General features: G+C 42.2%; 1 protein-coding gene across 4 annotated transcripts in view; it reads left to right on the top strand.

Moving 5' to 3' along the window:
• The first annotated feature begins 7,938 nt into the window (after positions 1-7,938).
• Positions 7,939-13,267, top strand: part of BCAS1 (brain enriched myelin associated protein 1) — a 73,779-nt gene continuing 68,450 nt past the window's right edge. Inside the window, exon 1 of one of the 4 annotated variants that reach the window (XM_070744588.1) lies at positions 7,939-8,058. The gene's annotated coding sequence lies outside the window, so the exon portion shown is untranslated. The remainder of the gene's footprint in view (positions 8,059-13,267) is intronic. The other 3 variants (XM_070744590.1, XM_070744591.1, XM_070744589.1) reach the window with 3 other exon arrangements.

Consider the following 13,267-nt stretch of genomic DNA (forward strand, 5'->3'; position numbering starts at 1 on the left):
TATAACTAAAATGTGGGAAGTAAGCCAAGATCAAGGCACATCAGGTGACGCAGTAAAGCTTAGGTAGCACCAAACTCTAGAGGCAGTGTAGGACAATAATCCCCTACACCCGGCAAATAAACAGAATATTGTGCAGAACAAATATCACAGGGCAGAGCCTGACTGAAAACATCCTGATAATTGATGATAAATCAAGGATTTGTCTCTCCAAGGATCTAGTTAATTAGCATTAGTGCAGACAACCCATTAGTTTTGACTGTAGAAGTAGGATCGTGGCACATTATAAATCTCCCTGCAGCAACACTGCAATCTCTTTATAACAGCTCGATGAAAACAGTCCACCAGCTCTTTCTCTACCCTTAGAATACAGAACTACAGAGTTGGAAGGGACTTTGGAAGTTTTCTAGTCCAACTCCCTGCCCGAACTGAAAACCCTATTCCTGTGGTGGCGAACCTATGGCACGCATGCCACAGGTGGCACACAGAGCTATATCTGAGGGCACACAGGGCATTGCCCTACGTCAGCTCCAGTGCACATGTGTGGCTGACGAGCTGATTTTCAATCTTCCGTAGAGCTGGGGAAGGTTGTTTTTGCCTTCCCCAGGCTTCAGGAAAGCCTCTGGAGCATGTGGATGGTAAAAAATGGACCCAACGGGCTTACCAGAAATTCAGAAATGTCGAACCTGGGCAAACGCCCGCCTCGCCACAGCCAAAAAATAAAATAAATAAATAGACCATAAATTAAATGTTGGTGTTCTTGTTTTTAACCATTTGGTTAAATGCTATTCTGTCAAGTACAATTTGCTTGCTTGCTTTGTTTTATTCATTCATTCATTCATTTAACTTATAGGTTGCCCAACTCCTTCCAGACTGTTAATAGTTGTATGTTCAGCTTTGCATCAGATTTGATGTTATCAAGCCCGTTGTTCTTTGTTCACCTCTTCTTCTTTGTCCACTAACCATTCCTGACATCGCTGCCTTCTACTATGAATTTGCACAAATAATAATAATAATAATAATAATAATAATAATAATAATAATAATAATTTATTAGATTTGTATGCCGCCCCTCTCCGAAGACTCGGGGCGGCTCACAACAAAATAAACAGTGTACAAATCCAATTTAAAAACAATTTTAAAACCCTTATAGTAAAATGATCACACAATCCAATCAAACCATACACAAACCTTGACAGTTGGGGGATATATCAATTTCCCCATGCCTGGTGACAAAGGTGAGTTTTCAATGACTTACGAAAGGTGAGGAGGATGGGAGCAGTTTGAATCTCCTGGGGGAGTTGATTCCAGAGGGCCGGGGCCCCCCACAGAGAAGGCTCTTCCCCTGGGTCCCGCCAGACGACATTGTTTAGTCGACGGGACCTGGAGAAGGCCAACTCTGTGGGACCTAATCGGCCCCTGGGATTCATGCGGCAGAAGACGGTCCCAGAGATATTCTGGTCTGATGCCACGTAGGGCTTTATAGGTCATAACCAACACTTTGAATTGCGACTGGAAATTGATCGACAACTAGTGCAGGCCACGGAGTGTTGACTTATCTGGGAAGGCCCATGATTGCTCTTGCAACCGCATTCTGCATGATCTGAAGTTTCCGAACACTTTTCAAAGGTAGCCCCATAACATGACCCAAGTAAGTCTGAGATAATCTTATGATTTTAGCTTCCAGTGATGGATCTGGATATGTACAATTTAACACCTCTCTGTTAGTTACTCTTGCTGTTCATGGTATATGCAATAACTTATTCCAATGCCACAGTGTCAGTTCTTCAACCAGCCATTTTTAGTGTCCAACTCAAATATTAATTTGTACATTGGGAAAGAGGGTGGGGGGAAGGGGGTGAGATATCCAGAAGATTTAAAGGGACAGAAGTTATTTAGATGAAAAATACTGCATGGCTTTGTTACATTATAGTAATTAAACTGGATTAATACTGAATTATCCTGGAAAAAATGAGCAAGCACACTCCCATTTTCAATTCTGGGTGAATCAGTTGTTAAATTATGTGAAACCCACCTCTGCCTAAAATATATTTTCAGGATATGGGCATGAAGCAATCTTGTTTACCTTGTCATTTGTGTACATTGGGTTAAGAATCCATGACCTTGCTGGCAATTCTGACTCACTTTCAAGTCATAGATTCTCATAATAAAAACAAAACCAGGAATTTCATATGATGGATTCTTTGATAAATAAATGAGAGAACTATAGATGAAAGCTCAACTATCTTTCATTTGTTTATCGTGGATCCCTCAAGGAGCATGTTTTTTGGTAAATATACGGTGAGCATCATGCACATTCTTTTAGCCACTTCTTGATGTTTCAATTGAATATACATGAACATATTCCATTGAATATACAATACATGAACATATCATTCTTTAAATAGGGTTATCATAAATTGAATTCATGGGTGGGTTCCTCCCGATTCAGACCAGATTGCCCAAACCACTAGCAGCTGACTGGTGATGTGATGATGGGGGTCACAGATCCAGTTCGGTTGGTGCTGATCCATGGGTGCCGCCATCTTTTTTGGGGAATTTTTGGCAATTTTTTCCATGTTTGGATGCCTTCTCCTCTTCCGCTGCTTGAAAAAGGGCCCTCCCGTCCACCCCCAGGTTAATGAGTTTGGGGGTGAACAGGGCCACCATCAGGAATTTTGGGGCCCCATACAGCCTAAGTGTCTGCCCCCCCCGCCATTTTAAAACTATTTTAAGTCGCCAAGCCACTCCATCCCCCGGGGATCATTTCCCGTTTCACGCCAAGCGAGGCGGTCCCATAGGCCAGTGTTTCCCAACTTTGGCAACTTGAAGATATCTGGACTTTAACTCCCAGAATTCCCCAGCCAGCAAATGCTGGCTGCGGAATTCTGGGAGTTGAAGTCCAGATATCTTCAAGTTGTCAAGGTTGGGAATCACTGCCATAGGCTATTTCAGGAACTGGGTTAAGCCAATTGTGTGGACTCGTCCAGGAGAAAGAAAGAAGCAGGAGTGACAAGGGAAAGAAAGATCCTCCTGGCATCAGGCAGAGCAAGGCTTATTTACGGCTCCTTGGCACTTCTCCCTTCTTGTTGACAAAACCATGTGCTTTCTAGCGAGGGGAGGGGGAGGGGGATCCCACACCTGGCAGCCACCGGCGAGGAGCTGGAAAGGACGAGGGGAGAGAAAAAGCAGGGTACCAGCAGTCGGGCGGGTGTCTTGAGGGGGCACTCCCATCTGGAAGGAAGGGAAGAAAGGCGAGGGCGAGCTATGAAGGAAGGAGGGAGGGTGGAAGGAAGGAAGGAAAGAAGGAAGGAAGGAAGGAATGGTAAAAGGGGCGATCAAGAGAGGAATGGGTGAATGAATGGACAGAGGGTGGGAAGGAAGGAAGGAAAGAGGGAAGGGACAGGAACAGAGGAAGGGTGCAAAGGAAGCAAGGAAAGGTGTGAAAGGGGAGAGTAAGAGAGGAAGGAGTGAAAGAAGGGAGTGAGGGAGGAAAGAAGGGAGGAAGGAGAAGGAAAGCAAGAAATGGAGGGAGGGAAAGAAAGAAAGAAAGAAAGAAAGAAAGAAAGAAAGAAAGGGGGAAGGGACAGGAGCAGAGGAAGGAAGGAAGGAAACTTATGAAAGGGGAGAGTAAGAGAGGAAGGACTGAAGGAAGGGAGGGAGGGAAGAAGGTAGGAAGGAGAAACAAAAGAAGAAATAGACAAAGGGAAGGTAAAAGAGAGAAAGAAAAAGAGCAAGAAAGAGAAAGAAAGAAAGAGAATGAAAGAGAAATAAAAAGAGAGAGGGGGAATGAAAGAAATGGAAGGAGGGAAGGAAGGAGAGAAAGAAAGAGGAAGAAAGAAAGCAAGAGAAAGAAAAAAGAATGAAAGAGCAAGAGAGCAAGAGAGAAAGAAAGAAAAAGAAACGAAAGAAAGAAAGAGGAAAGAAAGAGAATGAAAGAGAAATAAAAAGAGAGGGGGAATGAAAGAAATGGAAAGCGGTAAGGAAGGAGAGAAAGCAAGATAAAGAAATCAAGATAAAGAAAAAAGAATGAAAGAGCAAGAGAGAAATAGAGAAAGAAAAAAAAAGCAACGAAAGAAATTGTGATTTTTACTAGGCAGAGCGGCTGAGCCCGCCTCCTCGAAAAGACTATAACTCCCAAGAGGCACCGGGAGGGAAGTGTGGGCGAAGGGGGCGGGCACCCGCGGAGTTGGTCCTGGGAATGGTAGAATGAAAAGGCAGCCAAGTCAGCAAAATAAAGGACTGATAATGCAGATATAGAGTCTCCTGCTTGGGAAGTGGGTTGATCTAGATCAGGGATAGGCAAAGTTGGCTCTTCTATGACTCGTGGATTTCAATTCCCAGAATTCCTAGGCCAATCATGCTAGCCCAGGAATTCTGGAAGTTGAAGTCCACATGTCATACAAGAGCCAACTTTGCCTACCCCTGGTCTAGATGATCTACAAGGTCCCTTCCAATCCAGTTGATCTGTTAAAGCTTGGAGAATGCTAAGACCCATCATATTGAGCCAGGGTGGCACAATGGGTAGAGTGCAGCACTGCATGCTACTTCAGCTAACTGCTAGCTATAGTTCAGCTGTTCAAATCTCACCACCGGCTCAAGGATGACTCAGTCTTACATCTTTCCGAGGTGAGTTAAATGAGGACCCAGATTGTTGGGGACAATATGCTGATTATGTAAACTTAGAGAGGCCTGTAAAAGCACTATGAAACAGTATATAAGTCTAAATGTTATTGATATTTTTATATTCAAAGTAAGATGTCAGATTGGGACATGTAAATTTATTTAACTGGATAGTCTAGATTTATTATCCCAAGATGATTTGTAAAGGGGAAAAATCCCAGTTCTTATGGTGAAAACTAGCTTCTGTTAACAATCTTGCTTTAAAGGGGTTATCTGCTGGAGTCATTTTCCCCAAAGTTCCATTTTTTTTCCTTCTGTTTTTATATACACCAGTGGACCTTGAAGTATTTCTAACATACTAACAATTAGGTATTCTAAATTTGTCCTTCAGTCATCTATTGGCTAGACAGGAAGATAAATTTTATTTATTTTGTATATCAATGCAAAAACACTTTTTTGCCTTTCAAATGCCAAATGGTAGGAAGCCTCAGTTCACCACCAAAATATGCACTTCTTGGAATTTTATAATGTTCTTGACAATATTTTTGAAAGAATATAGGAACCAATCTATGAAAAATCCATGAATTTGTTAAAAGAATGTTCACATTAGAGGAAATTGTTTACAAAATATATTGATATAAAGTATTAGAGAAAACGAAATGCATGTTAAGTGAAATAGGCATAGGTTTACAGTATGCACAATTGTTTAGTATGAGTTTAAAGAATCTCAAAAAAATTTAGAAGTGGAATGGACCAACTTTAAGATTAAAGGCTTATCTTAGGAAGAATCATAGAATAACAACAGAATAATAGAAAAACAAAATAACAGAAAGTTGGAAGGGACCTTGGAGAGAAGGACCTGTCTCATTTTACCATTTGAGACAAAACCCTGTCCAATCTCTTCTTTAAAACTTAACTTAAAAACTTAAGAATAGTTGACAGTAGATGTCCTCTGTTGGGAACAGAGGCATTTTCCATAGTCTGTTTGGTGCAGATACTTTAAACAGCATCTCCATCCTTTCATTTTGTTTTCTCTGATGCACTGATCTATGATGAAATGATACCTGGTTATTTCCTTGATGCCACTATTAAATTTCAACATATAAGGATGTCAATTGTTCCTTGAGTTAGATAAGGAGGAGCAGTAGTAGTGAATAACATCAGCATACTGATGTCACTCCAATCCAAAATCTGATTTATCTCTTGCTGTAATTTCATGTAGATTGGTCATCACACAAGTGATGCAAAATAATTTAGCACTTGTCAGAGGAGAGATCTCCATTTCTTCAGGTTGAAATGTAATTTCCTCATTACCTAATCAAGGACAGATAAGTAACCTGAAATAAAGGAGAAATTTCCTAACAGCAAGGACAATTAACCAATGGAACAACTTGCCTTCAGAACTTGTGGGTGGTTTTCACTGGCAGTTTTTAAGAAAAGAATGAACTGTCACTTATCTGAAATGGTATAGGGTCCCCTTCTTGAGCAGGGGATTAGACTGGAAGACCTCCAAACTCCTTTCTGGCTTTCTTCTGATTGATGGATGGATTATGTTAACTGGACAGTGGACATGGCCTTAAAGGAAAGGCCCAAACTATTTCTAAATGAAGGCTTTATTTGCCAATGTCAGGGTCAATGAAAAAGATCTACCCAAAAATAATTTTCCCAAAAATAAGACTCTGTCTCATTTTTTTTGGAACCCTGAAATAAATGCTTGGCCTTATTGCCATGCACTCAAAAGCCTGATTGGGCTTATTATCAGGGGATGTCTTATTTTTGGGAAAACAGGGTAGCTGAGTTGTACTATTTCCCAGCCACTTTCTACATTGGATATAAATCAATGTGTAACTAAAATAGTTGCCATATTTTTTGGAGTACAAGATGAACCTACCCCCCACCCAAAATAGGGTGGAAGTGTCGGTGCATCTTATACACCAAATACAGCCATTTTTGGCCTCCCAAAGCCCTGTCCCTGTATCCCATTTTTGTGAAAAATGGGGTGGACAGAGGGTCTGGGAAGCCTGCAGAGAACTTCTGAGGACTGGGCAAAAAACAATTTTTTCAGACTCTTTGCCCACCACATTTTTAAAAGTGGCTGAAAAATGGTCCGTTTTTTACAAAAATGGGAGAGATTTTGCCTTCTAATTAGCCCATCTAGCATGACTGAAGGAGGAATTCTGGGAGTTGAAGTCCACTAGTCTTAAAGCTGTTAAGTTTGAGAACCCCTGGATTAGGGATTAGAGGTGCAAGGGTCTTCAAACTTGGCTAGTTTAAAACTTGCGGACTTCAACTTAATTGGAGGAGGAATTCTGGGAGTTTAAGTCCACAAGTCTTAAACTTGCCAAGTTTGAAGCTGGTAAAAAGTGTACATGGTTGTAAAAAGTATACATGGTTATAGAAAGTATTCTGCTACACTGGTATTTTCTTAAATAATATATTACTACACCATTTGGTTCAGAATACTTTTTTCCCTTGTTTTTCTCCTCTAAAATATAGGTGCATCTTATACTCTGAAAAATACGATATATCTTAGCTGAAACTTGAATTGAAATGGGATCAGATATTCAATATCATCCAGATATCTCTAAAATTGCAAGGCCACTCTTTTACTGATCACTTTTTTTCTAGAAACAAAATGCAATCTGCCTACAAATGGATTTCCCAGATCAAGGGATGGGTTTCCCCATCCAAGATCCTATAAATATTAGGGTGGGATACATCTTATCTACAAAGAGACACTTTAGTGCTATTCCAGCTGATCTAATCCTCTATGATGGGTGAAGATCCCAATATGCAGGGGGTAGTCTCCATGCTATTCCCCCATATTTACAAAATGAAAAGAATTCAAAGCAACGGAACAAACAAGTCCTTGTTGAGTTTATATAGAATCCAAATTAAAGCAGCCTTTTTCTTCAAAAACCTGTGCCCTTTGCTCCTTGCAAACCATCAGCTGCTCCAAATCCTGTTCATGTGGATATGCCACATTCTTGCAATCCTATATTCCCTAGGTAACTCTTGAGCCTTCTTTCTGCATAAGCACACTTAAGATCACACTGTTATTTTTATTTTTGTCCAAGGGAAAAAAATACATAACTGTAAACCTCATGGTATTTGTTGTTTGTTTGTTGATGTTGTTGTTGTTTTAAAGTCCTACACATTCTGCAGGCACTATTCACAGTGGAAAGCATACTAGTAACAAAGCAGACTAGAATTGCCCTGGAGGCAGGAAGGGGAAAAAAAGCTGAGTACAGCCACTGGGTGTCCAAAACTCCACCCTATCCATGTGGCTGAACCTAATGTTTACCCACTCTGAATATTGCTCAAGGCAAAGCAAGATACCTGTTGGGAGAGACTTTTAAACACTGCAGCACCTGTGGCTGAACAGCTCCAGAAGGGATCAGCTGTACAACAGAGTCAGACTTAGTTCTCCAAACACAGGTAAGATACAATATGTATGTATGTATGTGTATTATTTAATGTTAAAGTATCTACCGGTGTTTAAATAGCATTTATTAGCATCCTGGCTAGTTTAATCAAAGATGTATATTTTAATCTTACTTATAAGCTCAGAACTAAAACATAAAAACTACACACTGCACATCCGTTGGCTTTTTTTTCCTCCTTTCTTCTCCCTTTCTTTTTTATTGCCTTGTGCAGTGAGAGGAAGAGTGTTTCTCAGAGATTTTGGCAGCTTCCTACGCTGCAGGGTCTTCAAGACTCACCCATACGCCTAGCATATCTGCTATTCCTTCTTGCCCAAAGCTTACAACATGGAACCAATTCATGGAGGCCATAGCTGGAGAAATGAGACAGTGTAGTGTACCGAGCTGAAAAAATCAGGGCTCCTCTTGCTAGCTTCGTGTTTACAGTTCTCTCTGGGAAGCAGCAGATGAAATTAAGAACTGGGGAGAACCCAGTTCACATTTCCTCTCCCCAAGAAGAAGGTCATCCTGGCTAGCAAAGTAATGGGACATTTTATGCCAACACAATGAACTGTTAGTTAGACTATGCTGCTCTGGAGTCCCAAGGAAGTGGACGGATAATATTTAAAAGTAATTTATTGTAGGGGTGGGGTTTTGTTTTCTTAGAGTTTTGTTGACTTACAGATAAAATGCACGATAGTGTGATAATCAGCCATTTTTTGAAAACCAGTTTGATGTGGGCTAGAAAGCAGGACACTGCGAGTTCTAATTCCACCCTAAAGGATGAAGCCAGCTGGGTGATTTCAGAGGAACGGGGCCAGTTCCTTTTTCTCAGGCTTAGGAAGAAAGGAAGGCGGAAAGTACAAGGAAAACTTTGCCAATAAAAGTGCAGGGATTAACCCAGGCAGTCAGCAAGAGTCAACACTGATTGGAAGGTGTGCACACATACATGCAAGCCCTTCTCATTTCAAAATATAAATAACAGCAGAAAAATGAGGAGAAGCCTGCTTTTTGCGGCGCAGGCGGAGTAACAGTCGGACACAAGGTATGGGTATAATGGGGTCACTTTTATTCAACCAAACTCAACTTAACTTATTTAACTAATACCTGCAGGGTGCATAATCAAATGGGGGCGGAATCAACTTCTCCAGCGAACACAAAAGAGCAACTCTCGGGCGAAAACTCCTAGAATGGGCGCAGGGTCATGGTAAAATTATGCCTGCCCCCTGCACCCCACAACGCCCACCTTGGCGTGTGGGATGGCTCGCTACTGGTCTATGTTACTCCCCCAGCCAGCGAGCCACAGGAGCGACCCCCTCCCCGGACCCAAGCTGGTCGAGCCCTGTAATCCGAGAAGGAGCTCACCCCTCACCTCGCTAGAGGTGCCCCCAAAAAGGATATCACCAGTTGCTGCTTACTCCATTTTCCGCCCCCTATCGGCCTACCCCCCCCCAGTGACCTTGAGGGGGGGGCACTAGTTGGTGAGTCCACCCCCTAACCGCAACTCCCGCGCACAGAGTGGAGTAGGCGAAAAAACAATCACAGCTGGCCAATCTGCTGTGACTGCAAAAAATTCCTACTCGGCCCCCTAAGGGCGACCCATCATATGCACCCTGTAACAGAGGGAGGGCGGGCAGGTGTCCCACGACGATCACCGGAGCGAGAGGAACTGCGCCACGAGGCAGCCCCTTTTATAGGGCTGCCTCCCTCTCGCCCCGGCCAATCTGTGCCCCGCGCACAGATGACATCTCCGCGGCCCCCTGATGACGTGGGGGCCGTGGCTCCGCCCCCAACATGGCGGCCTCCTTCCCCCGCCGATCGCCGCAACAGCCCCAGCCGGTAAGTCGGCCTAGGGTATTTTCCATATTTTCTCCTGACTTTTGAAGGTGCTTCCCTAGTTCAGTGCTTCTTGATTATTTTCTGTTCACCCCTGTCCCCAGGAAGAAGTGAACATTTCATGCACCCCCAACTCTCCGATCTGGGCCCTACTGGAATTTTGGTGTTAATATTTATTATTTTACTTATTATAAGCTGCCAGCAAGCTACTCGCTGGGGGAAGGCTGCTCTACCCATTTATCCGAGAATAAGTGACACTGAACTCAGTGGAGCCTGTTTTCCGTTAGGCAGGCAAAGGTTACCATGGTTACATCCAGTGATGGGCTACCAATTATTTTTTAAATATTTTTTTTTATTTTTCAAAAAAGACAAACAAAGACAAGCAACATTAAACATTTAAGGAGCTACCATTGCTCCGCTTGTCGTAGAAGTCTAGCTAATACAGAAATATAAAACCCTAACTATCGTCAGATCAATACAGAAATGTCACACGTGCACATTACATTCTTGTTAAATTTAACTCTATATTCTTTATGTTAATTATGTTAATTAAATTTCTTTATCTATAAGATATCATATACTTATTCAAAAGGATAAAATATAAAAAATGCAAGAAAAGATAACACTTCCAACTTTATCATACTATAAAGAAAAAAGAAGAAAAAAGAAGAACAAAAATTCTATGTTTACGGTATATTGTTTTTAAGCTATTTCACTCTATCTTATAAATCTTCAAATAATTATAAATTCTTACTTATTTAATTTTTAATACCAAATTTTTTACTACCACACTGTGGGCTTGGCTTCTGCATTTTGTGTCAACATCTTTCAGTGCAAATTGAATGCTCTGGGGTGGAGTTCTATTTTCGATACCCCACTGCGTGTCGTCCGTCCCCCCGCGTCCGGGCAATAGCCCACCCCTGATTATCCACTATATAAAGTGTATGTACACACACACGCTCACAGCTCTTCTAAAATTACACACATTCAACCTCATTTACTGAGATAGGAAAAACATACCTAGAGCACAGAAGGGAAAAAAAGAAAAAAATGAAAATTTTGCTACCAGTACTATGTATCTGACCAAAATTTTGCTACCAGTACTGCGTACCTGATCGTACCTGTAGGAGCCCATCACTGGTTATGGCCCTCTTTTGACATGGAGCCAGGCCAGCTTAATCAGGCTGATGTTTTGTGTTCCCTGGCCTAGCCCATGTGCTGCCTCTGCTGGGTACTCATAGCAAATGGTGTGGAAGGAGGCTTCAGGGTGCCATTTGAAGCTTTCACCCAGCTGCAGAGGATGCTCCTCATGGTCCAGAAGCAGGTTCGCCACGCCGTTCATGGCTACCGCAGTGCCCACTGAGAACATGAAGAACCCATGTAGCTGCCCCACCCCATCTGGCCACCTTCTCTTCCAGGTTCAGAGCAGTGTGCAACTGAGAAAACACTCCCTGTCTAGAGGAAATGATCAAGAGGGTCACTTGAGCTCCCCTGGCATCACTCCGTGCCCCTCCCCAGGGGGCCCACCCCATTATTTGAGAAGCACTGTCCTAGTGACAGAGAGGCCTCTCTTGGTCAGTATCTCCATTTTCCTTTAAAGTTGCTCACAGATAACAAGTTATGCTCATCTTTGAGTTATGGTGCAGTGGTTAGAGTTCAGCACTGCAGGCTACTTCAGCTAACTGCTAGCTTTAATTCAGCAGTTCAAATCTCACCACCGGCTCAAGGTTGACTCAGCCTTCCATCCTTCTGAGGTGGGTAAAATGAGGACCCAGATTGTTGGGGGTAATATGCTGATTCTGTAAACCGCTTAGAGAGGGCTGTAGAGCATTGTAAAGCAGTATATAAGTCTAAATGCTATTGCTATTATACTTCATAACTCAAATGTCTCATCTTCTAATAAGCCAACCTATAATGCATGGACTTCAACCTATAATTTGACTACTAATAAAAATATTTGATCCTTGCTAAATATGGGTATGTTAGAAAGCCCTGATTAAAGTTACCCAACTTACAATAATGTGATAATAGACGAGGGGAAGCTGTGCTGTTTCCATGTAATTTCTAGCAACGCTTTAGCTCAGGACTGTTCAATCTTGACAACTTTAAGACTTATGGACTTTAATGCCCAGAATTCCCTAACCAGCATGGCTGGCTGAGACATTCTGGGAATTGAAGTCCATAAGTCTTAAAGCAGCCAAGGTTGGACATCCTGCTTTTGCATCTTCCTTTTTTTGGTAAAGGTGTTAGTTGTTAGGTTGTGTAAAAAGTAAAGGCTTGCTGAACTCGTGGGCATGTCAATATTGTTTTTTTGGGCAGCAACATAAAGTTTGGTTACACATGCGCGCACACACACATTTTGGTTTTATTGATTTCTTAATCCAGACTACAACTTGGAGACTTTCTGATGATGTGCCATCCACACCAAAGATTTCTGACTCTAGACAGGGAGGTCAGAAGACATCCTGGAAAAAACAGTGACAAATCTGTTCAATCTGCGGCCAAGAAAATTACATTGACATGTCTGTGAAATCATCTGAAATTGACTTTAAACTGGGAGAAACCTGGTTTTTTAAAATAGAAAACATAAAGGGAAAATGGTTATGGAGGAATTAAATGCTCAGAAGTACAAACCAGGAATAATTTCATAAAGAAAGGGAGACAAAAATGTTTGCTTTTTGCAGGTTTCAGGATTTCAAGGATTTTGCAAGAGTCTGTTGATAATGTCTCTTAGGTCTGGTGATATGTGCCAACAAGCAGGCAGTGGCTTTAATTTTCTACACTGTTCTGGGACAATGTCTTTTGGTGACTCTTTTCCAGTGGTGGGCTCCTACCGGAACAACTAATTGTGCACAGCTCCGCAGCTCTGGCACAGGAGTGTGGGATTGAGTGCAATTTTGCTTCCCACACCTGTGCAGGTAGCAAAATCTCGCACGAGGATGTAGATGCGTGCATGTTTTGGCAAGGTTTGTTTCCCCGCAAAACCTCACCAAAATGTGCTCCCCCATCTGAGATTATACATCCTGCACAGGTGCAGGAAGCAAAATTACATTCGATCCTGCACTCATGCGCCACAGCCGCGGAGCTGCACACAATTAGCCGTTCTGGTAGGAGCCCACCACTTCTCCTTTCATATGTATTTTTTTCTCCAAGATGTTTAGGAGGGAACAATTTTGACTGAGGAGTGGACAGATGGAGAAGGAGTATTTCATTCCAACCATTTGCTATGCCAGCTTTCTGCAAATCCACATTTCTCTTCCTGAAATCTCAGGGGTCTTTATGACAATCATGTGCAAATTAGTGTTGTGAGGTGCATGGAAAAGTTGAATGCTTTTCTCTGAGGCTAAGAGAGAAAGGTTATAAGGTCTTGAAATGCAGAGTATGCTGTG

The sequence above is a fragment of the Erythrolamprus reginae genome, chromosome 3 (assembly GCF_031021105.1).
Source record: "Erythrolamprus reginae isolate rEryReg1 chromosome 3, rEryReg1.hap1, whole genome shotgun sequence".
Taxonomy (NCBI): domain Eukaryota; kingdom Metazoa; phylum Chordata; class Lepidosauria; order Squamata; family Dipsadidae; genus Erythrolamprus; species Erythrolamprus reginae.